Genomic DNA, 27315 nt, shown 5'->3' with positions numbered 1-27315 from the left:
CACCAGCCTCCAGTTAGCTGTCCACTTTTAAGAAAAACAAAACAAAATAAACAGAGTTCCCCCCGCCCTTTCACGGAGTCCCCAGAGCTCCTGGAATGGAGTCTGTACCAAGCTCCTAAGGGTATTCAAAGGACATGGGCCTGTTCCCAGGTCTGGAATGTGGGCTGGCAGGGCTCTGAGTTTGGCATTGGGTCCCTTTAACATTTCCTGTTTCCTCAAGGAGCAGAAAACCAGCTTCCCTCATAGGCCTGTTTGGTATGAGCTGACTGAAAGAGAAATCCTTTTTCTATTGTTGCTAGCATTGAAGTATTGCTTTCCCTATATTTTATATCGATATACGTATATTTGGGGGCTTTCCTAGTAGCTCAGCTGGTAAAGAATCCTTCTGCAATGCAGGAGACCCCAGTTCGATTCCTGGGTTGGGAAGAACCCCTGGAGAAGGTATAGGCTACCCACTCCAGTATTCTTGGGCTTCCCTGGTGGCTCAGATGGTAAAGAATCCACCTGCAATGTGGGAAACCTAAGTTTAATCCCTGGGTTGAGAAGATCCCTTGGAGGAGGGTATGGCAACCTATTCCAGTATTCTTGGCCTGGAGAATCCCCAAGGACAAAGGAACCTGGTGGGCTGAAGTCCATGGGGTCACGAAGAGTATGACACGACTTAGCAATTGAACAACAAAATGCATATTTTACATAAATTTTGTTTACATATTTTACACATATATAGACCTATATAATTTTGATATATCAGAGTAGAAACCTTAGATATGTTACTGGTCTATAGTTCAGTTGAGGTTGAGAAGCCCGAGTCTAAAGTGTGTGGCCCTTGTTTCCTGACATCTTCGTTTTCTTTACTAAAGTATGAGTGCCCTGCGTAGACATTAATAGAGTAATCTTTAATGGACCTTCACCCTTATGGCAGAAAGTGAAGAGGAACTTAAAAGCCTCTTGATGAAAGTGAAAGTGGAGAGTGAAAAAGTTGGCTTAAAACTCAACATTCAGAAAACGAAGATCATGGCATCTGGTCCCACCACTTTATGGGAAATAGATGGGGAAACAGTGGAAACAGTGTCAGACTTTATTTTTCTGGGCTCTAAAATCACTACAGATGGTGACTTCAGCCATGAAATTAAAAGACGCTTACTCCTTGGAAGGAAAGTTATGACTAACCTAGATAGCATATTCAAAAGCAGAGACATTACTTTGCCAACAAAGGTCCGTCTAGTCAAGGCTATGGTTTTTCCTGTGGTCATGCATGGACGTGAGAGTTGGACTGTGAAGAAGGCTGAGCGCCAAAGAATTGATGCTTTTGAACTGTGGTGTTGGAGAAGACTCTTGAGTCCCTTGGACTGCAAGGAGATCCAACCAGTCCATTCTGAAGGAGATCAGCCCTGGGATTTCTTTGGAAGGAATGATGCTAAAGCTGGAACTCCAGTACTTTGGCCACCTCATGCAAAGAGTTGACTCATTGGAAAAGACTCTGATGCTGGGAGGGATTGGGGGCAGGAGGAGAAGGGGACGACAGAGGATAAGATGGCTGGATGACATCACTGACTCAATGGACGTGAGTCTGAGTGAACTCCGGGAGTTGGTGATGGACAGGGAGGCCTGGCATGCTGTGATTCATGGGGTCGCAAAGAGTCGGACACAACTGAGCGACTGATCTGATCTGATCTGATCCTCCTAAATGGGCTTCCCTGGTGGTTCAGCTGTAAAGAACCCGCCTGCCAATAAAGAAGATATGGGTTCAGCCCTTGGGTCAGGAAGATCCCCTGGAGAAGGAAATGGCAACCCACTGTAGTACTCTTGCCTGAGAAATCCTATGGACAGAAGGGCCTGGCAGGCTACAGTCCATGGGATCACAAAAGAGTCAAACCATCTTAGCAACTAAACAACAACAGCATCCTACTAAACTACCTGCCCATCCATTCTCTCTGAGCTTTCCCGTTCATCCACAAAGACACACAGGGCAGCAATCATTACCCTAATTTGATGAAAAGGAAGCTGAGGCTCACGTGAGTGGCTGCCCACAAGCATTTAGGTGGTTGGGGAGGAGTCAGAGAAAAGTCATTTCCCAGCTGGCAGCCCAGGGCTCTTTTTGATACTGAAGGTTACACAGAACCCAGTGAACATTTAAAACATATCTAGGGATTGATTAAGGGCTTCCCGGTAGCTCAGCTGGTAAAGAATCTGCCTGCAATGCACGAGACCCTGGTTCAATTCCTGGGTTGAGAAGTTCCCCTCGAGACTATTCTTGGGCTTCCCTTGTGGCTCAAATGGTAAATAAACCACCTGCAATGCGGGAGACCCGAGTTCGATCCCTAGGTTGGGAAGATCCCCTGGAGGAGGGCATGGCAACCCACTCCAGTATTCTTGCCTGGAGAACCCCCATGGACAGAGGAGCTACAGTTCATGGGGTTGGAAAGAGTTGGACATGACTGAGAGACTAAGCACAGCACAGCATAGCACAGTGACTGACTCAACTACCCACAGTCCCTGGCAATTAGTAAGTACATAAGAAGATAAAGCCAAATATTAAAAATACATATGCACTGTACTGAAAGTTCTCAGGTATTGTACTGGAGTTCCAGGCTTAAAGCAGTTGTCAGGTATTCTATAATGAAAAATGGTCATGGTTGGAATGTGCTTCTTTATCTCACTAATTCTATAACCAATTTTTATCAAGAACCTCAGGGCTGAAGAGCTCAAACTGAATTTTGAAGCTTATCTTATTAATATTCACCACCACACTCTCAGTGGGTGCAGGGCATGTATCATTATTTTCATGTTTCCTGTGGAAACATGGCAGTGAAAAGCATAGCCATGTGTGTCTGGGTTAAGGATTCAGAAACCGTTTTCTTTTAGCACCATCATCCACGTCCAATGCGGCTCTGCCCTCCCCTGTAAGAAGCAACACTGAGATAAACCAACTGTCATTTCAGCCTGATGGCCCCGGTGTCACAGTCTGACCAAAATAATAAGATCGAAGCCCCAAGGCTATGATGAAAATAAAAGGCTATGATGAAGCGAGATCAGCAGAGAACCCTGGGTACTCAATTGTCCTTAGAAAATAAGTAAAAATATAGATGTGTATTATATGATACAGTGGCAATTAAAACCTATACATCACAGTGAAAACAGCTTAGCCATCCAAGCAATGGCCACACAGAGCTGGGGTTTTTAGATTCGATTCTGCAGTGATGTTTCAGCCTAGTCTTGAGCATCCATGTGAAATTTCATTGCTTCCCAATCCTTCTCACTATTCCTCATTCTGCAAAACTCTCTGGTTTTTTTTAACCAGGCTAAAGACACCTGGCGTCAACAGTGACTACTGAAAAAAACATAATAATGTCATGTACGGCAGGTCAGTGGTCCATTTGATCAAGAATCTTGTCACCATTATCTGAGACATTTGGGGGAGGACATGACTTCTTAAAAACTGGTTTTGCACTTCTGAAAATGCATCCCACAAATACAAGAATCGCGTGAGATTATTCACTGCAGTGATGTTTGTAAAACCAAAAACCTGGAAACCAACTAAGTAGTCATTAATGACATTGGCTGAATAAATTAAGGCACATCCACATGATGGAGTATAACTCAGCTCTGCTGCTCCTGCTGCTGCTAAGTTTGCGGCAGTAGTGTCCGACTCTGAGCGACCCCATAGACAGCAGCCCACCAGGCTCCCCCGTCCCTGGGATTCTCCAGGAAAGAATACTAGAGTGGGTTGCCATTTCCTTCTCCAGTTCATGAAAGTGAAAAGTGAATGTGAAGTCACTTAGTCGTGCCCGACTCTTAGCGACCCCATGGACTATAGCCTACCAGGCTCCTCCGTCCACGGGATTTTCCAGGCAAGAGTACTGGAGTGGGTTGCCATTGCCTTCTATAAAAGGATGAAGAAGGTCTTTATGTACACATAAGGAAAGATCTTGAGGACATATTTTCAAATAAATATTTTCAAGCAAGATGCAACAAGCAATTATGTATAGGATGCTGCTATTTGTTTAACACTTTTGGGGGTAAATATATTTGATCACGTAGTATATATTTATTGAATACTTTCAATGTCCCAGGAACTCTTATAGACTCTGAGGATATGACAACAAACAAAACCAACTAAACTCCCTGCCTTCAAAGAATTTATTCTTATTTGTCTACATATGCATTTTTAAAAATAGAAGATACAAGAAGTCCATAATAGTGATTAACTTTTGGGAGATGCAAGGGCTGGGTGAACATAGAACAGCTGCAAGAGAACAAGTTTTCACTGTAGGCCTTTTGTATTTCCTAAATACTTATATAAAAATGAAAAACGGACAAGAAAATCTTAAACATCTTTCATTAATGATATGATATAGATTTGTACTCAGTAATGTCTTCAAATCTGTCTTGAACCTCTTTATGTATTTAGCCTACATATTATACCCTGTTAGCAGAGACTCTTCCATATATTTACTTGTTGAATTAAATGAAATAGAATTCCTTTCATTTATACTATAAACATTTCTTTCTTGGTTGAAAAACCAACCCCTTTCATCTAATATGCCTAGATTAAATAAACATATTTATGTTTATTGTCCCCAAACCATTCATTAATCTATAAACCTTAATGAAATCTTCCCATTATCTTTTGCCTTTTCTCACTGAAGAGTTCTCATCCCTGCTAATAAATTTCTTAGTTCTCTTCGGTTAATTACATAAATCAGCTTCTCTGCTCGTAATTGAAGTGACTGGGACTCCATTTCATCTCCCTGCAGAAGCCACCAGCCACCAGCCTCATCCCTCTCCTGACTATCTTTCACCTTCATTTTCATCCGTGAACTCTTTTCCATCAGAAAACATCCAAATGATTCTTATGGAGCACAGATTATTTTTTAAAATCCCTTCAGTAAATCCATCTCTTCCTGTCCCCCACCTCTGACTCCCGGGTTTCTTGTTCCCTGTCTGACCTCGCCCATGGAGGATGCAGTGCTGTGAGGCCATTGTTGGGTTTCATGTCATACCAGTGTGTTTCTGCTCCTCTTTTTTCACCCATGCCTCTCACTGCCAAAGTAAAAGATATTTCCCCACTCTGATCATCCTCAGCCCTTCTACAGAGTTTGAAACAGTTTGAAATCATTTACAGTCATCATAGCTTACAGGCTCTTATCATTAAGAGGGTTTCTGGCTGCTGGTTGACCTCCAGCATCCCTGGTCTCTTACAGAGGTGCCTCTGGAGAGTCCTGTGGGCCCCACTTTCTCCAGTTTAGAGATATCCATAGGCTCTGCCCACATCCCCTAGGATCGCTTTCTAGGGTGGCCAACTAACAGCTTGACTTCCCTAGAACTGAGAAAGTTCCTGAGATGTGGGACTTTCCATTTTGAATGCAGTCCTCGGTAAGCTGGAATGAACAGGTCACTCTCTTTTCTAATTTACACATCTGCTTCTGTGTTGGTCTTCACTCCCAGTGCCTGTGTCTCCTTGCTGAAGAGCTACTTTCACCCCTAACCTCCTCCCCACGACCCCCCAGAGAGCCAGAAGTGACTGAGAATTTATCTGTCCCTGGGGCAGCTCTTAACCAATGACTGAAATGTAAAGGAGTTTAGACATGCCGGCATTTTTGACCCTGAAGGGGACAATGCTGCATTAGGACTTTCACTGTCTCCAGTGCTTCTTGCAAGATTAGGTCAAACTTACTCTCCATGGGACTTTGGTGCTACAGCCTTGCCTGGTTGTCTCTCCTTTGCTGTCCCACTTCCTCATTCACCTCTAGTGTTCCCAGGAATACCTCCTAATAAATCACTTCCTTATCTCAAAGTCTACTTCTGAGGAGTCTAAATATTTTAGTTGTCTATTGCTGTGTGTAAAACCATCTCAAAGTGTAGTGGCTAAAACAACCATTTTATTATCTCTCACAGTGCAATGAGAGGACTGGCTCAGGGAGGTGGTTCTTCTAGCCTGTGTAATGACAGAGGGGCCGCAGTCATCTGGGGGCTTTACTGGGCTGGACTGTCCAAGGTGCCCCATGCTGTGGAACCTCATGTGTCTGAGGTCCCTTGACAGTTCTGCTTGTCACACCTGGGGTCTCCCATGTCTGTGGTCTGATGGAGGCTGGGGCTAGAGTCACCTGGAGAGCCCACCTGATTACTGGATGCCTGGTCTTTGCTCCCCCTCCATGTCGTTCCAAGGCTGCTTCACTTGTATTCATTTCCTAGGGCTGCTGAAACAAAGTACCACAAATTGCTGGCTTAAAACAACACATACGTATTCTCTCACAGTTCTGGTGGCTGGAAGTCAAAGTCAAGGTGTCAGCAGGGCCATGCTCCTTCTGAAGGCTCCAGGGAAGAATCCTTTGTCACTCTTTCTAGCTTCTGGCAGTTGCTCTCAATCTTTGAGGTGCCCTGGCTTGTAGCTATATCATTGTGATCTCTGCCTCTGTCATCACATGGCCTTTGCCCGGTGTGTGTCTATGTACTTACATGACCTTCTTATGTCAGATGGTAAAGAATCTGCCTGCAATGCGGAAGACCTGGTTCAATCCCTGGGTCAGGGAGATCCCCTGGAGAAGGGAATGGTAACTCCCTCCAGTATTTTTGCCTGGAGAATTCCATGGACAGAGAAGCCTAGCAGCCTATAGTACATGGGGTTGCAAAGCGTCAGACAAGACTGGACAACAAACATTTTCACTTTTTCACTTTCTTATGAGCATACCAGCTATTGGCTCTAAGTTTCATCTAATCCATATGATCTCATTTTAATGCAGTTCTGCCTACAAAGACCCTATTTCCAAATAAGGTCTCACCTACAGTTTTCGACTGGGCACACGGTCTCTCTATGTGGCCTCTCTATTAGAGTAGCCAGACTTCTCAGAGGCAGCTCAAGGTTCCCAGAAATGCAGAAATAGAAGCTACCAGGGCTTATTAAGACTTATCAATCATTTGCAGTGTGCCTGGCACTGTTTTAAATGTTAAGGTTACAATAAAGAACAAGATGGGAGAGGTGCCTGTAGTCATACAATCTCCACTGTAGTAGAGAGAACATCACTAACCATTTCTCTTCCCTAGAACTCTTAGAGTTAGCATGTTGCAATAAAATGTGGGAAGAACTAACAAACTACATCTGGACTCTAGCTGAGCTTTGGGTTCCAGACAGAATAAAAGATAAGGGAACCTGTCCCAGGGCTCAATCACATAACATCCCTGGGCCTCCATTGCCTCATCTAAATAATGGGGGTCTGAACCCGATGACCTGACAGCCTATCAGACAACCTACCAGTCTTCCAACTGAGGTCTCCACAATTGATGCCACAGCTTTCTTTTGCTCAGACAAATTTCCAGCCTTCATCTCCTTCATGGGCTTTAGAAGTAGCTAATGCTTTATGGTCGGAGAAGGCAATGGCACCCAACTCCAGTACTCTTGCCTGGAAAATCCCATGGACGGAGGAGCCTGGTAGGCTGCAGTCCATGGGGTTGCGAAGAGTCGGACACAACTGAGTGACTTCACTTTGACTTTTCACTTTCATGCACTGGAGAAGGAAATGGCAACCCACTCCAGTGTTCTTACCTGGAGAATCCCAGGGACGGGGGAGCCTGGTAGGCTGCCGTCTGTGGGGTCGCACAGAGTCGGACATGACTGAAGCGACTTAGCAGCAGCAGCAATGCTTTATGGTAAAAAAAAAAAAAAAAGTAAGGGTGGAATGAGAGCTTATAAAGAGGAAGAAAGAAAATGAGGTTCCTGGGCCATTGGTAATCACCTCTCCCACTTTACAAGACAGCCCATCTTCTTGTACTCTTTCCTTTAAATTATGACTCTTCCCTAAATTATTAACACACATCTGCTCAAATTGTGGTTTCCATCTCAACTGACCCATTTGGCAGGAGTAACAGGCTGCAAATTGTGATCTGGGCCAACATCATCTGATTTTTTACCATTGCTATCTTGAGCATACACCTGTTACAGAGAATGCCAGGTGTGCAGCAACAGATGTGCCTGGGATTCACAAAGAAAAATAGGTAGCTGCTCCTCTATGTTTCTAAGCATAAAAACACAGTGATACCCATTACTATATTTAATAGAAGGGACCCGAGGATCAGCCCACTGGTGAAATATAGGTATCTTGTTCCAAGCAAGTCAGCAGAGCTGAGAATATGGGCCTTTTTTGAAAATAAGTGTTAACAGCGCTCTGAATAAAAGGTGACTCTGTGCCAGTGTTGTTTCAAAGTGCAGTACAGGGACCACATGTATCAAAATTACTTGGGCTGCATATAAAAGTGCAGATTTCTGGACCAATTTCAGAGACTCAGCGTTAGTAGATCTGGCACTTAATCATTTCCCCAAAGCACACTGAAAATATTGAATCCTATTAGTATCTCATCCTTTCATGCAGTTCTCATCATTCCGTGTTCTTTCGTCTAGGCTGTTTGGATTCTAGGTCAGATCTTCTCAAATAACCCTCTTGTCAGGGACCTGGAATGAGCCCATCAATACCCCAACTCCTACCCTCTCTTCCTTCTACCCTCAGCTCTGCACTCTCCACTTCTGCTGAAGCTGTAGGGACACAAAATCCAAGGGTGGAGCCAAAAATAGAATCACCCCAACCAAGGGCCAGCCATAGGCTCTGACCTGAAGGCAGGATAGCTGGGGAACCCAGAAAGTTGGCAATGCAAGGAAGTCTGGTGAGTGTGGTAGAAAGGGGAACAGCCAGGCAGTATCCCAAAGCAGCACGCTCTGACTGCCATACACTACAGTGAGGTCAAGTTTCAAAACCCAGGGGTGGAAAAGACTAGATTTTGTCATATGTCACTGAGAAAATTAAAAGGATTATACAATGAAATATTCAGAGTGTGGCAAGAAGCTTACACCAGAAGAAGAGAGTTTTGAGTCAAAAAATTTTAACTACCTTAAAATTTAATACATTCCCTATCATTCAACAGAGATTTAGTTCCTGCCATTTAATCTGTTGCATTCAAAATTAATTCTGTTGTGTTGTAAAAGTCATTCATCTCATGTTGATTCCATGAATATTTATCAATGCCTGCAGGGGATACAATGGTCAGCAAAAACTAACTTGGTCCTTGCCCTTGGGAGTTTATATTCTACCAGAGGAAGAAAGTTGTTGAGTAAATAAACACAGAAACAAAGGCATTATGACAAACTGAGCTATTATGACAATGAGGTTCAGGGTGTTATAAAGATATATTACAGGAGACCTGTCCCGGTCTAGTAAGGTGGGGAGTGGAGGAGCAGCAAGAAGGTGTCCCTGAAGAAGTGACATGTGGTCTAAGGGTGAAGAATGAGTAAGTTAACCAAACTTGGGGGGTGGAGGGGAGGAGAGCATTTCGGAGCAGTAGGATGAAGATACCCACATGCAAGCAGGCAAGTAGTCCTGACTACAGACAGCAGAGAGAAGGGGGTCCACATGAGGCTGGATTTTCTAGTCCTGTTAAGTAGGTAGTTCTTTATCTAAGAACAATGAGAGCCATGAAAGCAGGAGATAATATGGTCAGCTTGCATTTTAAAAGGCCTCTTATCCAGCAGTGTCACAAGCAGATGAAGAGGGCCAAGGCTGGAAGTGAGGCCACTACTCAGGGGCCTACGGCAATAGGTCAGATGAGTGATGACAGTGGCTGGGGCAAAGCGTGTGGCCATGGAGATGGGGAGAAGAGGATTTGAGACATATTTCAAAGGCATCAATGACAGGACTTAATCATTGATTGGATATAGGATTGAAGGAGAGGGGAGGGATGAGTCAGGAATGATGTCCAGGTGTCTGGCTTATACCACCAAATGGAAGACCCTGTCCTTCCCTGATGGAGGAAATACTTAAGAGGGTGGGATTTGTGTATGAGTTGGTCAGGTGCAGGGTGGTGGTGGATAATTACATAAACTTTGGGTATGTTTAGTTTGAAGTGTCTTTGAGACATCCCAAATGGAGATCTAGAGGCAGGTACCTGAAGTCCAGGAGTCATCATGCTTGGATGGCAATTGCATTCACAGGTGTGAATGAGGTTACCTAGAGATTCCATACACCCTATGTTAACACAGAGTGGTGGTTGAGGGCAGGAGTCCTGGAGTAAAATTGCTTGGATTTGAATCCCAGCTCAGTTACCTCCTAGCTGTGCTACCATGAGAAAATGACTCAAATACGCTAAACCAAATTTTCCTATCTATAATACAGAGACAATAGCACTTCCTATCTTATAGCCCTTTTGGGAATATGAAGTGGCAGAAGGTATTTAAAACTCTGAGTGTGGTTCTCAGAATCTAGTATCAATTTTGTTAACTAGTGTGGACTTTCCTTCCTCTAGAGTTAGTAAGTAGGACCCAGGGCTAAGCCTTGTGGAAATCCAATGTTTAATGACTGGATAAAGAAGGATGAAGAAAAACCACATTATGGTCTGAATCTGTGCTGTCCAAATCCACCCACCAGAGAAACTAGGTCAGCAGCTGTATCTGGAGTCTGCTAGGGTGGGTTATCCCTTTTCAGGCAGATAGAAAGGGAGGCAAGAGTTCTTGAAGGGAGCTCCAAATCAAAGGCCTAGTTCAAGGAATAAAGGGAAATAGAGTAGGGCATGATAAAGCAGAGTTCAGGAACAGGCTAGAAATAGCCCAGGAGCAGATCAGAAATGAAAGAGCAAAAGACTGGGAAATGCTTGCTAACTATGGGACTCCCGGAGCATCCTCCTGAAGGTAGGGGGACAAGATGGGAGGAGCCACAGGATTTCATACCATCCTCAGAAAGATCGAGGCCTGCTGCTCAGAACCACTTACCCTAAAAATATTTAAAATGGTTCTATACATAAACAGGGGGCTTCCCAAGTGGCTCAGTGGTAAATAATCTGCCTGCCAATGCAGGAGACTCAGGAGCTGCAGGTTCAATACCTGGGTTGGGAAGACTCCCTGGAGAAGGAAATGGCAACCCATATTCTTATCTGCAGAATCCCATGGAGAGGAGCCTGGTGGGCTTCAGTCCATAGGGTCACAAAGAGCCAGACACGACAGTGACTGAGCATGCGTGCATGCATTCATAAACAATGAAATAACACAACTTGGTAGCCCTTCTAGTTTAAGAGATTAAGACCATCCTATGTTATATAATGGAGAAGGCGATGGCACCCCACTCCAGTACTCTTGCCTGGAAAATCCCATGGACAGAGAGCCTGGTAGGCTGCAGTTCATGGGGTCGCTAAGAGTCAGACACGACTGAGCGACTTCACTTTCACTTTTCACTTTTACGCATTGGAGAAGGAAATGGCAACCCACTCCAGTGTTCTTGCCTGGAGAATCCCAGGGACGGGGGAGCCTGGTGGGCTTCCGTCTATGTGGTCGTGCAGAGTCGGACACGACTGAAGCGACTTAGCAGCAGCAGCAGCAGCATGTTATATAAACTTAGGCAGGACACAGTATGAAATTTTGATACATATATATTATGTTAATATGTCACTTTAAAAAGACATTGTCTGCTATTTTCAACTAGTGTTATTGTTTTGGGCTATAATATATCAGACAAGAGTTATTTACTTTATCCAAAAAACAGATTGAGAGCCACATTGAAAATGTTGTAAAAATGCTTATCAAGATGATGATAATGATGATGGTAATAGTGATATCTTCCATGGCATTATCAATGTTGTTCAGAGACAGTGGGATCTGGTCAAATGTGACACCTGTGCTATGAAAAAAATTTTATATATACATATTAATTTGTGTGTGTGTGTGTGTGTGGAGAGAGAGAGAGAGGACAAGAGGAGTATGCATGGCAAGAAAACTTAATTAAAAGGAAATTTGGATTGAAACCAAATATATAGCAGTAGAATTTGCATTATTAAAGTATTGATATTGGCTCCTGCTCCCAAAAGTCTATTCTCATTATTAGGATAGCTTCTATTTCTCCCATTAGATTGATGAATTGCTGAAGGAAGCAAAAAGTGAATTCCTCTCAGTAAGTGAAAATCATTTCATTGAGCATGAATTTCTTTTGGTCCAGCCCCAATACTAAAATAGTCACAGGATGAATATCAAGTGGTCTCCAGTCCAATCTATTTTCAGTCCAAGGCAAACATGCAATGCAGTTGAAAGGAAGAAACATTATTACTGGAAATTTAATAGAGACCTTGGGAAATGTTTAAATAGACTAAATCTACCACTCCCCCCTCCCGCACCCTACCCCCTCCACCCTCGCGTAGAAGTGTTGTTCTGAAAGGTCTCCAGTTGACACGGTCTGTTTACTTATTGATTGCATGTTTCCCACTGTGCCGACAGCCTTCTAGTCCCTGGGATCATTTTTGAAAGTAGCTTTTTAGTTTTTTAAATCAGGGCATTGTAATGTATTAAAGACAGGCAGAATGAAAAGCAGCTCTCTCTCCACACACACCCACAGGCATACACGCACCTCCACGACATACTCCCTACCCGTCTCCTTGCTGCCCTCCCTCTCTGCTGGCATCCTCCCGTTTTACTGGAGTTTGGGAGTAAAAATCACTCATCCAATCCTCACCTTCCGATTCCACGCAGTTAAGAACCTGGCAAAAGAAGCAAGCGGGGTATCAAAGCACGGTATCAGCACTAGCGGCAGTAAAGCTGGATAGAATAAAACGGCGCAGACCTAGCACCGGATCCGATTTCTGTTACCAGCCAGAGAACACTCGGCGTTTGGTTAACCTGTGCGGAAGTACAGCCCGGACCTATTAGTTCTCTGCTCAGTAACTTTATACCTGGGAACCTACTGGACCGTGACTTATTAGCCACCTGCAAGTGGAGAAGCCAGATCGAGTGACTTTGCTGGACTAAGCCTGTCACTGTATCAGTGACAGGCTAACCACTTGGAGACCTGAGACAGGCAAGTGCAGCTCCTAGGAGCACTTGGGTCTAAGTAGCCAGGAGAAAAAGAACCGTGACCTACCAGCACTTAAACTTCGACCAATAAGGAAATGTGTCCCTCCTCGCACCAATCAGAAGACCATCTTCCTTCAAGAGAAGAACAGGGAAAGGTGGAAAGGGCAGTGCCAAAGCAAATTTCCCACCCGGGGCCACTGGCCATTCCAGATACATGTAGAGAAACTGATACTTTTCACTATTTTCCCAATGGAAATAATGCACAAAAATACTTTTTCCTTTCATATCAAGCACTGGTTATTGATGACCCAGAAATACTAGGACAGAAAAAAGTTTATTGAGGTCAAGTTTAATTATTCATGTTCACCATTTTGATGATTATTAACCCCCTTTTTCAACTGGCAGCAAAGGATTTCTGGAGATCAGCTAATTTGGTGTCTCTGAAGAAGCTGATACAGTTTGTTGTTAAATGTGTTTTGCTTCACAGACAATGTGCTGTGATGGAATGGTTTGGCCATGAATCTGCAAATAAATGAATAAATCACACACCTGTTAAATTGTGTGCTGCACATAATGAAGGGGTTGTGATGTGGGTTTTTTTTTTTTTTAAGCAAAAATGTTACTTCTCTCCATTTGCTGCTCCTAAACAATTTCTAAACGTAATGTCTTGTATATCTCCCCTCTTAGTGATACTCAACGGAGAAGGCAATGGCACCCCACTCCAGTACTCTTGCCTGGAAAATCCCATGGACCGAGGAGCCTGGTAGGCTGAAGTCCATGGGGTCACTAAGAGTCAGACAGGACTGAGCGACTTCACTTTGACTTTTCACTTTCATGCATTGGAGAAGGAAATGGCAACCCACTCCAGTGTTCTTGCCTGGAGAATCCCAGGGACGGGGAAGCCTGGTGGGCTGCCGTCTATGGGGTCGCACAGTCGGACACGACTGAAGCGACTTAGCAGCAGCAGCAGTGATACTCAAAGTACTCATGGTGTCAGTGTATATGAATTTTAATTCTTTTTTTTTTTTGCTCCAGAGGCTGCAGATGCAATTTTTATGCCATGGCTTCCATCAGAGGTACAGTGTCTTACTCAAGTTGGTACCAATAATACTATGAACATATAGCACTCTGTATTCATGAGAATAGTATGGAGACAACATTTTACTTGTTCTTTCCAACAGAGTGACTTGGGCCTGGTTGCCCAGCTCATCAGTAACAGGGCCAGGACCTGAATATGGTCCTCTCAATTCTGAATCTTGCATTCTCTGCTCTGCCCCTCAGCAGGGTAAGGGAAACTGGCTGGGGCACAATGAAAGAAGGATCAAAAGGTTTTTTGTGTGATGTCTGTATGTAAACCGTGCAGGGGGAGTGAATGGATAATAGAAAATTAAAGGGTAGAAGTGGTAGTATGAATTTTTCAAAAAGAAAATATTTCTTCTGAATTAATTATTGTTTCAGGCCTTGCAGCTTTTCCCAAACATCTGCAGGACATTTGAGAAAGGGGAGTGTAACAGAAAGTATAACTTCAACTTTAAAATCCTAAACTTGACACTAAAGAATGCAGAACAAGTTATTCTAGTGACTTAATTGATTTTCTTTTTTTCCAGATATTTTCTCTAAAATTATATTTCTTATTTTAAATTTTCTCTGTGGTTAGACTAAAGATTAGCTTATACAGTCCCTTGAATTACAAGCCTAGGGATTTGTAACATATTTTAAATGTCAAAATCAACAACTCCTTCTCTGGTTGACCTTGTCCTGCCTTGGTAAAAAGGATCAAATTTAAACCTGTCTATTGTATACTCAGTGGCCTCTTTTGACCATAAAAGAGCTCATTCTCCATTAAAAGGCCCATAACATATTCCAGATTCTTTGTGAAAGAATCAAACATATCTCTTTTTGTTCAGGAGGTGGTTGTTAGCAGGTGGAGTGACAGGGGAACAGGGAAGTGGTGGCGGTTTCATCATACATGGCAGAAGTCTAATGTGATGCATTGGCCAACCGCTTTCCCCTTAAGATTTAAACCAATATTTATTTTTGAAAGGAAATTCAACCCATATGTATCTGCCTCAGTAGCCTTGTTGGCTTTTATTGACAGGAAACAGGAAGTTACTTTTTTGCCAACATTACAAAGGGCCTAAAGATCAAGTGAATTTTAATCTTGGCAAACTGTAGCTTCTATCCTGAAAGGTGGAACACAGGTTCCAGGTAATAACAAAAGAAAGCTAAACATTATCTTTAACTGTCTTCCAAGATAAGAGCAGAGAGGACTGAATAAGTTCTAAGAATTACTGATTGTTTCATTTTGTCCCAAAGCTAGTATGAATTTTAATTCTATTTATTCTCTCCGTCAACTTTCAGAGTTGCAAATATAAGCACTGTGATTTGGCCTATGAGCAAATTAAAATATACCAACATGCTGATCCTGTTCTAGGTCATACGGTAAGGCAAGTAAGGAGAAGTAGGAGTGATAGACACTGAACTGGTGCCAGAGAATGCCACTCACCCGGCCAGGTGGCCTGTGGAAGGTGGAAGGTGCGCAGAATCCTGGAGGAACTCACCTAAACCTTGGAGCCTCAAGGCAGCCATTCAGGAACATCTGCAATGGATGAGATCAGCATGCCAGGAACGTGGCCGTTTTATCCACTGGCCCAGGCTAAAGGAAGTAAGCAACCATGGAGAAGTTGGGTTGAAAACTTACTCATGGATAGCTTCTGAGTTGTTCAGTAGTTCTGCTGAGTTGTATCTTGCAGCTTTAAAACAATTTCATCTTCAAGAATAGAGAAATGCATTCCCTATGAAAGAGGATATTGCATCTTTATCTAAGCTAAATGATAATTGTAACACTGAATTTGTGCTACTCTGTACCTGTTATCTCCCAAGATAGTCAGGAAAAAGAGTAAAGGCATTGGAGCCAGAAAAGCTTGCTTTAAATTCATGTTCCACGTTTCTAGTTGTCATTGACGGAGTTACTTAAGTTACTGATTTGTTTATTCATCTCAAAATAGGCATTTTTAAGATTCCAAATGAAATAGAATCTAAAAAATACAGCAAACTAGTGAATATAATGAAAATAGAGGCAGATTCACAGATATAAAGAATAAACTAGTGGTTACTAACAAGGAGAGGGAACAGGAGAGGGACAACACAGCAGATTAAGATACACAAACTATTAGACATAAAAGAAGTTATAAGAATATGCTGTATAACATGAGGAATATAGCCAATATTTTATAATAACTATAAATGAAGTGCATGCTAAGTTGCTTCATTTATGTCCAACTCTTTGCAACCCTATGGACAGTAGCCCTCCAGGCTCCTCTGTCCATGGGATTCTCCAGGCAAGAATACTGGAGTGGGTGGCCATTCCCTTCTCCAGGGGATTGTCCCAAACCAGGGATAGAACCCAGGTTTCCTGCATTGCAGGTGGATTCGTTACCAGCTGGGCAACCCATAAATGGAGTATAACCTTTAAAAATTATGTCACTATACTGTTCACCTATAACATATAATATTGTACATCAACTATATTTCAATGGAAAGTTTTTTAAGAGGCAATAAATTATTATACAGTAAGGCTATTGGAGGAATTAAATGAGATTGTATGTGTGTAAAACAGAAACACTCAGATTGAAATAGACATGTAGAAGTTAGATGCTTTTACTGTGTTTTGGCTACTTTATGTATTAACTTCTTGGTTCACCTGTTCCATATATTTATCTATAACAGCATCAAAGAGGTTCTTTAGCTTGAAATATCATAAAGACAAAGGGATGTGAAAGCGATAGAAAAAAAGAATTTTAAATGATTGAATACTGTATTACTGACAGCTATATGCAGTTGACTTAGCCGTAATTGTGCTAATAAACTATATGTTCCATATAGTGGAGTTTTGATAAAACTTACAATTCCTCCTTACTGAGAACTGAAGCCTCCCACAGGAAAGACTAATAGTCTCTGACTCGGGGTAAACTTTCCTTTCTTCTTTGTACTATTAGTTCAGCTAAGCCTTTCCTGCCTGCCTTGAGAGGTTGCAGCCTAGTTGGCCAGCTCTTATCACTTCAATGATAAGAAATTATCAATGCAAAGAAATAGAGGAAAACAACAGATTGGGAAAGACTAAAGATCTCTTCTGAAGGAGGCAATGACACCCCACTGCAGTACTCTTGCCTGGAAAATCCCATGGACCGAGGAGCCTAGTGGACTGCAGTCCATAGGGTCTCTAAGAGTCGGACACGACTGAGCAACTTCACTTTCACTTTTCCCTTTCATGCATTGGAGAAGGAAATGGCAACCCACTCCAGTGTTCTTGCCTGGAGAATCCCAGGGATGGGAGAGCCTGGTGGGCTGCCTTCTATGGGGTCGCACAGAGTCAGACACGACTGAAGCGACTTAGCAGCAGCAGCAGCAGAGATCTCTTCAAGAAAATTAGAGATACCAAGGGAACATTTCATGCAAAGATGGGCTCAATGAAGGACAGAAATGGTACGGACCTAACAGAAGCAGAAGGTATTAAGAAGAGGTGGCAAGAATACACAGAAGAACTGTACAAAAAAGATCTTCACAACCAAGATAATCATGATGGTATGATCACTCACCTAGAGCCAGACATCCTGGAATGTGAAGTCAAGTGGGCCTTAAAAAGCATCACTACAAACAAAGCCAGTGGAGGTGATGGAATTCCAGTTGAGCTATTTCAAATCCTGGAAAATGATGCTGTGAAAGTGCTGCACTCAATATGCCAGGAAATTTGGAAAACTCAGCAGTGGCCACAGGACTGGAAAAGGTCAGTTTTCATTCCAATCCCAAAAAAAGGCAATGCCAAAGAATGCTCAAACTACCGCACAATTGCACTCATTTCACATGCTAGTAAAGTAATGCTCAAAATTCTCCAAGCCAGGCTTCAGCAGTATGTGAACCGTGAACTTCCAGATGTTCAAGCTGGATTTAGAAAAGGCAGAGGAACCAGAGATCAAATTGCCAACATCTGCTGGATCATGGAAAAAGCAAGAGAGTTCCAGAAAAACACCTATTTCTGCTTTATTGACTATGCCAAAGCCTTTGACTGTGTGGATCACAATAAATTGTGGAAAATTCTTCAAGACATGGGAATACCAGACCACCTGACCTGCCTCTTGAGAAATTTGTATGCAGGTCAAGAAGCAACAGTTAGAACTGGACATGGAACAACAGACTGGTTCCAAATAAGAAAAGGAGTACGTCAAGGCTGTATATTGTCACCCTGCTTATTTAACTTATATGCAGAGTACATCATGAGAAATGCTGGACTGGAGGAAGCACAAACTGGAATCAAGATTGCTAGGAGAAATATCAATAACCTCAGATATGCAGATGACACCACCCTTATGGCAGAAAGTGAAGAGGAACTCAAAAGCCTCTTGATGAAAGTGAAAGAGGAGAGTGAAAAAGTGGCTTAAATCTCAACATTCTGAAAACTAAGATCATGGCATCTTGTCCCATCACTTCATGGGAAATAGATGGGGAAACAGTGGAAACAGTGTCAGACTTTATTTTTCTGGGCTCCAAAATCACTGCAGATGGTGATTACAACCATGAAATTAAAAAACGCTTACTCTTTGGAAGAAAAGTTATGACCAACTTAGATACCATATTGAAAAGCAGAGACATTACTTTGCCAACAAAGGTCCGTCTAGTCAAGGCTATAGTTTTTCCAGTGGTCATGTATGGATGTGAGAGTTGGACTGTGAAGAAAGCTGAGTGCCCAAGAATTGATGCTTTTAAACTGTGGTGTTGGAGAAGACTCTTGAGAGTCCCTTGGACTGCAAGGAGATCCAACCAGTCCATTCTGAAGGAGATCAACCCTGGGATTTCTTTTGAGGGAATGATGCTGAAGCTGAAACTCCAGTACTTTGGCCACCTCATGCGAAGAATTGACTCATTGGAAAAGACTCTGATGCTGGGAGGGATTGGGGGCAGGAGGAGAAGGGGACGACAGAGGATGAGACGGCTGGATGGCATCACCGACTCGATGGACGTGAGTCTGAGTGAACTCCGGGAGATGGTGATGGACAGGGAGGCCTGGCGTGCTGCGATTCACGGGGTCGAAAAGAGTCAGACACAACTGAGCGGCTGAACTGAACTGAACTAAACTATCACTCCTGATAAGAGTATTCATTAATATTGATAAGGAAGGTCTCATTCTCTCCAGTGACTGAGTCAAAATGTTAGCCACTGTTTACTTGGGATATTGAAACAGTCCTTTGTATTTTTGTTTCCCTAAAAGCGTCCTTGGCTTTTTTATCTGATAGAGTAGCCCCCGCCCTTATCCATAGACCATACATTTCAAGACCCTCCGTGGATGCCCAAAAGCACAGATAGCACCAAACCCTATATACATCAATATTAGGTTTTTTCCCTATATATACATAGCTATGATAAAGTTTAATTTATAAACTAGGAGATGTAGTTTAATTTATAAACAGTAAGAGATAGACAACAATAATGCATAATAAAATAGAATAATTGTAATGATACACTGTAATAATAGTTATGTGAATATGGTCTCTCTCTCTCAAGGTATCTTCTTGTACAGATTTAAAAATTTTTCCATATTAACTGACTACTTAAGCCCCGTATTGAATTTTAATTTCTTTGTCCTTCTTTACAATTTCACAAAAAGAAGATTAATTCTTACCATAGATTTTGGCAACCACAGAGAACCATTTTTTTTTTCTTTTTGTATTAAGTCAAGAACTTTCACCTTTTCACTTAAAGTTGGAAAGCACTTTACAGTTCCTTTTTGGATATCCAAATTGCCAGCATCATTACCTTGAGGCCATCATTAAGTAAAATAAGGGTTACCTGAAAACAAGTTGCCGTGTGATACGGCAACATTTGGTCTGATAACCTAAATGACTACCTGGCGGAATACACTCAACAAAGGGCTGATCCACCTCCTGGGAGAGATGGAGCGAGATTTCATCATGCTTCTCCCAGCAACATGCAGCTTGTATGTCTGTGTGTGTTCAGCTGGTTAGTCATGTCTGACTCTTTGCAACCCCATGGACTGCAACCCGCCAGACTCATCTGTCCATGGGATTCTCCAGGCAAGAATACTGGAGTGAGTTGCCATTTCCTTCTCCACAACACGCAACATAAAATGTTGCATTCAGAAATGTTTATTTCTGAAATTTTCTATTTAATCCTCTCTGACCAAGGTTGACTGTGTTTGATTGAAATCTCAGAAACCAAAACAACTTGTAAGGAGGGTCTTACTGCATTCTATGCCATACTGGAGAGATTTTACTTTCGTTTTTCTTCTCATTTTCTCCTGCTACTGATGGAAAGGGAATTTTTCATGTTGGTTTCAACCTGAACAATGGATTCCCTCATTGAGTAAAACGTGGATGCCACAGTACTTTCTGTGTAATTTTTGCACCTGGACTGTACTGTAAGGCTGTACGCTGTAGTTATTCCTTAACTAACCATTTACAGCTGATGCTGAATGGGCTTCCAAAGCGCATAAAGTGATACTGAAACCTATGTCTGCTATCTTCAAGTGCCATTTTCAGCAGTTTGTCAGCAGGGCCTTCTAGCCTCATAAAATGACTAAGTAGAAGGCATAAGTGAAAACCATCTGGCTTCCAAAATGCTGCTCGTCTCTCTCCTCACTCTTCTATAGCCTCTGAAATTCTTAGCACTGTTCATTCATTCTTCAACCCACAAGTATTTATTGAGGTCCTCCAAGGATTTCATGACGGAACTAGGTGGAAACTCATATAGCAGTATATGTATATCAATATACATGAGGCTGCAGCACACACAGAACTCACAGTGGGCACAGGAGGGGGACGACTAAGCAATTATTACAATAATGGGTGCTCAGTGCCATTGCAGGAAAAGCACAGTCCTCTTGTGAACCTTTCTAGAAACTTTTAGCCTGTGAGGGTGGAGGGAGGCAGGAGACGCTTCCTGGAGGAAGTGGGATTTTAACAGTCCTATGACACCATTCTTCTGAACTAAGGCATTTCTTTTAACCTTTGTTAAATGACTCAGTGATAAAGATTTCACCTGCAATGCAGAGACACAGGAGATACGGGTTCCATCTCTGCGTGGGAAAGATCCCCTGGAGGAGGAAATGGCAACTCACTCCAGCAATCTTGCCTGGACAATCTCATGGACAGAGGAGTCTGGTGGGTTACAGCCCGTGGGATTGCAAGGGATCGGACACAACAGAACTGCTGAGCAAGCACCATCACCATACCAAAATGCAAACCACTTACTTGAAAGAAAAACACTTTTAGATCATAAGAACTATGGGAACTAGTTCAAACTAGTGTTCACAAACTGAGGCCCTGAAGAAATAAATATTTGAATTGTTAAATATTGGATGGTGGCAGAAGGGAAGTTAAGCCTAAGGTGGCGTTGATAAAAGAGCTGGGAGCCACTTCTGTGGAGAATTTTGTGTCTGCAGAGATTTGAGGCACCCGGGTGGGGGTGAGGTAGGAATAGGGCTTGGGGCTCAAAACCCTGAAACAAGATGCAGCTGCAGCAATCATTTCCTCCACATTTAGTTTTGCCTACAGCCTTCTCCACTCTTGAGCTAGTCCTTACAAGTCCCACTCAACGAGGAAAATGCCTCAACTTGGCTTCTAGATAGTGAAAGTGAAGTGTGAGAGGAAAAATATCTTTAAAATATCTGACAATATGTCCAAGGTATCTGAGAGCCAAGACAAGTTTGGCTGGAAAAATCCATCTTGTTTTCCTGTAGGTTATCTCTGTGACCCCTCCTTCTATGTAAATTGTTTATAACTGTGTGATTCTATAACTCAACATAAAAATTGATCATTCATTATTTGGTTACATTATATGAACATGATCTGGCATCTCCATCTTCCTCATCCCTATAACAGTTCAGAAATGCCAGTAAGTGAATCTCCTCTTTATTATTTATAAAAACTTTCAGCCAAACATAATTGCAACATAATTTACACAGGTACTCTGGATATAAAAAAAATCCTTCACCTTAATCTCAATTTGTGTCATTTTTGAGTCCACCCAAACCCATATCCATTGAGTTGGTGATGCCATCCAATCATGTCATCCTCTGTCGTCCCCTTCTCCTCCTGCCCTCAATCTTTTCCAGCATTAGGGTCTTTTCCAATGAGTCAGTTCTTCCCATCAGGTGGTCAAAGTATTGGAGTTTCAGCTTCAACATCAGTCCTGCCAATGAACACCCAGAATTGATCTCCTTTAGGATGGACTGGTTGGATCTCCTTGCAGTCCAAGGGACTCTCAAGAGTCTTCTCCAACACCACAGTTCAAAAGCATCAATTCTTCGGCACTCAGCTTTCTTTATAGTACAACTCTCAGATCCATACATGACCACAGGAAAAACCATAGCCTTGACTAGATGGACCTTTGTTGGCAAAGTAACATCTCTGCTTTTTAATATGCTGTCTAGGTTGGTCATAACTCTCCTTCTAAGGAGCAAGTGTCTTTTAACTGATGGACAGGGAGCCCTTGCATGCTTCGGTTCATGGGGCCGAAAAGAGTCAGACACGACTGAGCGACTGAACTGAACTGAGTCCAACTCAAAACATTTATCAAATGATTTGCTTTCTTCTATTAAGTGACTCAGTAGTAAAGAATCCACCTGCCAATGCAGGAGACGTGGTTTGATCTCTGGGTTGGTAAGATCCCCTGGAGAAGGAAATGGAAACCCATTCCAGAATTCTTGCCTGGGAAATCCCATAGACAGAGGAGCCTGGTGGGCTACAATCCATGGGGTCACAAAGAGTTGGACACGACTGGGCGACTAAACAACAGCAACATTAAGAAAATAATAGGAATGGTTTTCCTATGAAAATGAAGAGAGTTCACAAGTTATTGTCAACTAGGCAACTGGGAATTTTGTCTCTATTCCTCTTCCTGCTGCGAGAGATGTAAACTCTGAACTAGGAGCCCTACCGCTCCTCCTGATAGCAGGATATGTGTGTGTGTGTGTGTGTGTGTGGTAAGTTGTTTAATTTATCCGATTTGTTTATTCATGCAAAAATGTCATAAAATTATTATAGAGTTAATAATTGGGAGAATTAAATGAGATTGTGTGTGTATCTGTGTATATGTTTGTAAATAAAACATGTACCACACCCAGGCTGAAATAGGTAGAAGTTAGATATTTTTATTGGGTTTTAGCCACTTTATGCAGAGAAGGCAATGGCACCTCACTCCAGTACTCTTGCCTGGAAAATCCCATGGATGGAGGAGCCTGGCAGGCTGCAGTCCATGGGGTTGCTAAGAGTTGGACACGACTGAGTGACTTCACTTTCACTTTTCACTTTCATGCATTGGAGAAGGAAATGGCAACCCACTCCAGTGTTCTTGCCTGGAGAATCCCAGGGACGGGGGAGCCTGGTGGGCTGCGGTCTATGGGGTCGCACAGAGTCAGACACGACTGAAGAGACTTAGCAGCAGCAGCAGCAGCAGCCTGACTCCTGACTCCTCTATTGGTTCTTCTAGTCCATATAGGTATTGATCTATAACAGCATCAACAAGTTTCTTCAATTTGAAATATCATAAAGACAGAGGCAGATAAAAGATACAGAGAAAAAGAGAGAAGAAAGAGAAGAGAAAGGAAAAAAGGAAACTAGACGACTGCACACACGTTCGTATGTTTGAGGGGCTGCGCGTGGAGTTTCCGCTTTTGCCACGGGGGGAAGATCTGCACCTGGTGTCCCAACATGGAAGTGTGGAAATGGGACACATTTCATGGAAATGATAACAAAGATCTGAATAACATGCCATAGTTTCACTTTCACTTTATTCCAACAACAAACCTGTGAAGAAAGTAGATTAGTTAGTCACTCTTCATTTGCCGGCTTTCAACCTATGGATGTGCTCAGATAAAAACAAAACTCTCCTGTGAGAACACACTGCATGGTAGCAGCAGATGATGTTGGAATGTGGGATGCTGCCTTTTGGACTCTAAAACCACATTGCTTGCCATCAGTGCATTTTGCTGTGTTTGTGTTTATTTTAAGACATTTTCCCAAACATTATTATCCACATCAGGTCCAGTAAGTCCAAGAGCATAAGAGTGTTAGAAGTCTTTGTCAAGATATACAATCACCATGGAAACAGAAGAGATTTTTAAAATTTTACAGTGGTGAAAAAAGGAATATTTCGTGTGAATGTAGAATGAATTGTTCAGAGTAGAAATGACTCTGAAGGACAAAGAGCAAGTCATGCCACATAAAAATGCTGTGCATGGTCCAACAGACAATAACATCAAGAGAAAGGAAGAGGGGCATGGTGGAACACTATTTGAGTACGTGGCTAGACATGGGCTGGGTAGGAGCCGTGTGTAATTCTAAGCATTGGAGAAGTTTAAGGATTAGCTGATGTGGCCCTACTCCTGAAACGCTTGTCTCTTGCCAAACAGAAAGTCTTTTCCAGTCTGCCTTACATCCACACAAGGGCAAAAATGGTGAGAAGGGGGACTAGCCACAAAGGGACAGTGCAGGACCTGGGAGATTCCCAAGAAGAGCAGTCATCTGCCTGCACAGACTTCCACTAGACACACACAAGGATGATTTGGAGAAAATACATCATTCACTCATTCAAAATATACTTATTCAATGTATTCTGCATGCCAAGTTCTATTGTCTCAGGTAGACGTTCATGGTAGAGCACATGTATGAACAAGATCAGCCTTAATTAAAAGTTTACAAAACTGATGCATTCTCCTGTTGCTAGCAATGCACTTGGGACTGGAAGTTTAGTCATTTTGAAAGTGAAAGAAAGAAAGTGAAGTTGCTCTGTAGTGTCCAACTCTTTGTGACTCCATGGACTGTAGCCCACCAGGCTCTTCTGTCCATAGGATTTTCCAGGCAAGGGTACTGGAGTGGGTTGCCATTTCCTGCTTCAGGTGATCTTCCCAACCCAGGGATCGAACCCAGGTGTCCCACATTGCAGGTAGACTCTTTACCATCTGAGCCACCAGGGAACTTTCCAATAAATGGATTCACTTACGACTTGATTGTAAGTAGAGTTTCTGTATTAACATGTGGTCTACTGGTGAGGAAAGTAGGGTTTGGAGAAGTTAAGAGATTTGCCCTCAAGTAGTCAGAACTGGAATGAAAATTCAAATCCCAGAGTTGACTTCAAGACAATTCTCTCTTCTGTGCTGTTCTTAGTCACTCAGTCATGTCCAGCTCTTTGCAACTCCATGGACAATAGCCTGCCAGGCTCCTCTGTCTACCCGATTCTCCAGGCAAGAATACTGGAGTGGGTTACCAAGACCTCCTCCAGGGGATCTTCCCAACCCAGGGATTGAACCCAGGTGTCCCACATTGCAGGCAGATTCTTTACTGTCTGAGTCACCAGGGAAGAAGTTCTCTCTTCTACTACATCATGATTCTTTAAAATAGGGTTCAATATATTTTGCAAAACTGGACCGAAATTTAATCCCCAAAATTTCCTTCCTCCAGTTCTTGGAAGGAAATGACATAAGATGCCTTAGACTTTCTTTTTTACATATGATGAGATCTTCTTTTTAATAATCAACAAAGTATGTTACTAAGAATTACTAAAATACAATATTAGAGTTTACCAAGGACTTACTCCTATATTCTACTAAGAAGACTGAATAGCACCAAAAGATTGTCAATTTTGGCCTATGACCTACTAAAATGCATGGAGATAGTTTGGAACTTCTGCAATTTTGAGTAAATACACTCTACATTTTTAGTGTTGTTATTATGAGTGGACTGGAGATTTCAACTTCTGCCACCATTATCTTTACTTATAACTCATTGCTAATTTAATTTTAGAATTCTCCTAGTTTGCTCTGAGTTGTTAGGTTAGTCTTATAGTGAATAGTGAGTTATCAGTAATATTTGGGGTCAAAATTATCTAATGACTAGATTTTAAGACTTAGGTTCTTCGAAGCTCAAAATAAGCATTTATTTTGCTAAAGCACATATATGTAGAATCCACCCTCAGCCAACAAAAGTACTGATACATGGACAGTTCATTTGGAAAGTGGAAATGAATAGAAGAGTGAACAGTATTTTCTACCTGTGCTCAAGAATATCTGAGAGTCACTTTAATCAATGAAGAAGTGAAAGAAAAGTGAAAGTGTAGTCGTTCAGTCCTGTCTGACTGTGATCCCAGGAACTGTAGGTGGCCAGGCTCCTCTGTCCATGGAGTTCTCGAGGCAAGAATACTGGAGTGGACTGCCATTCCGTCTCCAGGGAATCTTCCTGACCCAGGGGTTGAATCCCCATTTACCACAATGGCACCCCACTCCAGTACTCTTGCCTGGAAAATCCCATGGACGGAAGAGCCTGGTGGGCTGCCGTCCATGGGGTCTCGAAGAGTCGGACACGACTGAGCGACTTCACTTTCACTTTTCACTTTCATGCATTGGAGAAGGAAATGACAACCCACTCCAGTGTTCTTGCCGGGAGAATCCCAGGGATGGGGGAGCCTGGTGGGCTGCCATCTATGGGGTCGCACAGAGTCAGCCATGACTGAAGCGACTTAGCAGCAGCAGCAGGCAGATTCTTCACCATCTATTACTATCCTCTAGGTGGCACTAGTGGTAAAGAACCCACATGCCAATGCAGGAGACAAGACACACAAGGGCAAATAGGGGTTCGATCCTTGGATGGAGAGGATCCCCTGGAGGCAGAAATGGCAACCCACTCCAATATTCTTGCCTGGAGAATCCCATGGACAGAGGAGCTCGGTGGGCTGCAGTCCATGGGGTCGCAAAGAGTCAGACAGGACTGAGCAACTGACACACACACACACAGACACACACACACACAGACACACACACACAGTGTATCATTTACTACTGGTTAGCTATTCAAGAACTGCTCCCAATCCTTTCTCTCTTTCCACCTCACACTATTGATGTTGGAAAACAAAATCTGTGCTTTCCCCATTTCTCTTGAAGCTAGAGACAAGCTTCTCTGGCCTATGACATGTAAATGGAAGTGTTTTAGGGGAGGTTTCTTAGCAAGCTTCTTTTTTTCTCCAGTGAATCAGAGCACCCTCACTTCCAAATTTTTCTACCATTGAAAGCAACACCCAGAACAAAAACAACTGTTTTGTAACTATGAGGAAAGCAACAGATTTGCAGGGATGCACTGTTAAAACCCTGAGCTTATGCCGGCAGTTGCCTATCTACACATTTCTTATTATGGGAGAAAAAGTAAATCCCTATTCGATAAGGTCAATGAGTTTTGAGTCTTAGGATCCAAAAGCATCTCTATTAATAGTTATGAATGAGAAAATAAGGATTCACGTGCTGACTTTTGTATATCAGCTCAGTTCAGCTCAGTCGCTCAGTCACACCTGACTCTCTGCGACCCCATGAATCGCAGCACGCCAGGCTGCCCTATCCATCACCAACTCCCAGAGTTCACCCAGACTCACATCCATCGAGTCAGTGATGCCATCCAGCCATTTCATCCTCTGTCGTCCCCTTCTCCTCCTGCCCCCAATCT

The 27315-nt window shown here is 42.7% G+C and overlaps 1 long non-coding RNA gene across 1 annotated transcript; it reads right to left on the bottom strand.

Annotated features, from left to right (window-relative positions):
* Nucleotides 1-4126: 4126 nt before the first annotated feature.
* On the bottom strand, nt 4127-12612 carry LOC132345540 (uncharacterized). The gene is made up of 3 exons (XR_009494941.1): nt 12477-12612; nt 7544-7640; nt 4127-6200 (listed from the first exon to the last, which is right to left on the bottom strand). It is a non-coding gene; the product is annotated as an uncharacterized lncRNA (long non-coding RNA).
* Between the last annotated feature and the right edge of the window lie 14703 nt (nt 12613-27315).

This window comes from Bos taurus, chromosome 1 (assembly GCF_002263795.3).
Source record: "Bos taurus isolate L1 Dominette 01449 registration number 42190680 breed Hereford chromosome 1, ARS-UCD2.0, whole genome shotgun sequence".
Lineage (NCBI taxonomy): Eukaryota > Metazoa > Chordata > Mammalia > Artiodactyla > Bovidae > Bos > Bos taurus.
This window is presented reverse-complemented; position numbering and strand designations above follow the sequence as displayed.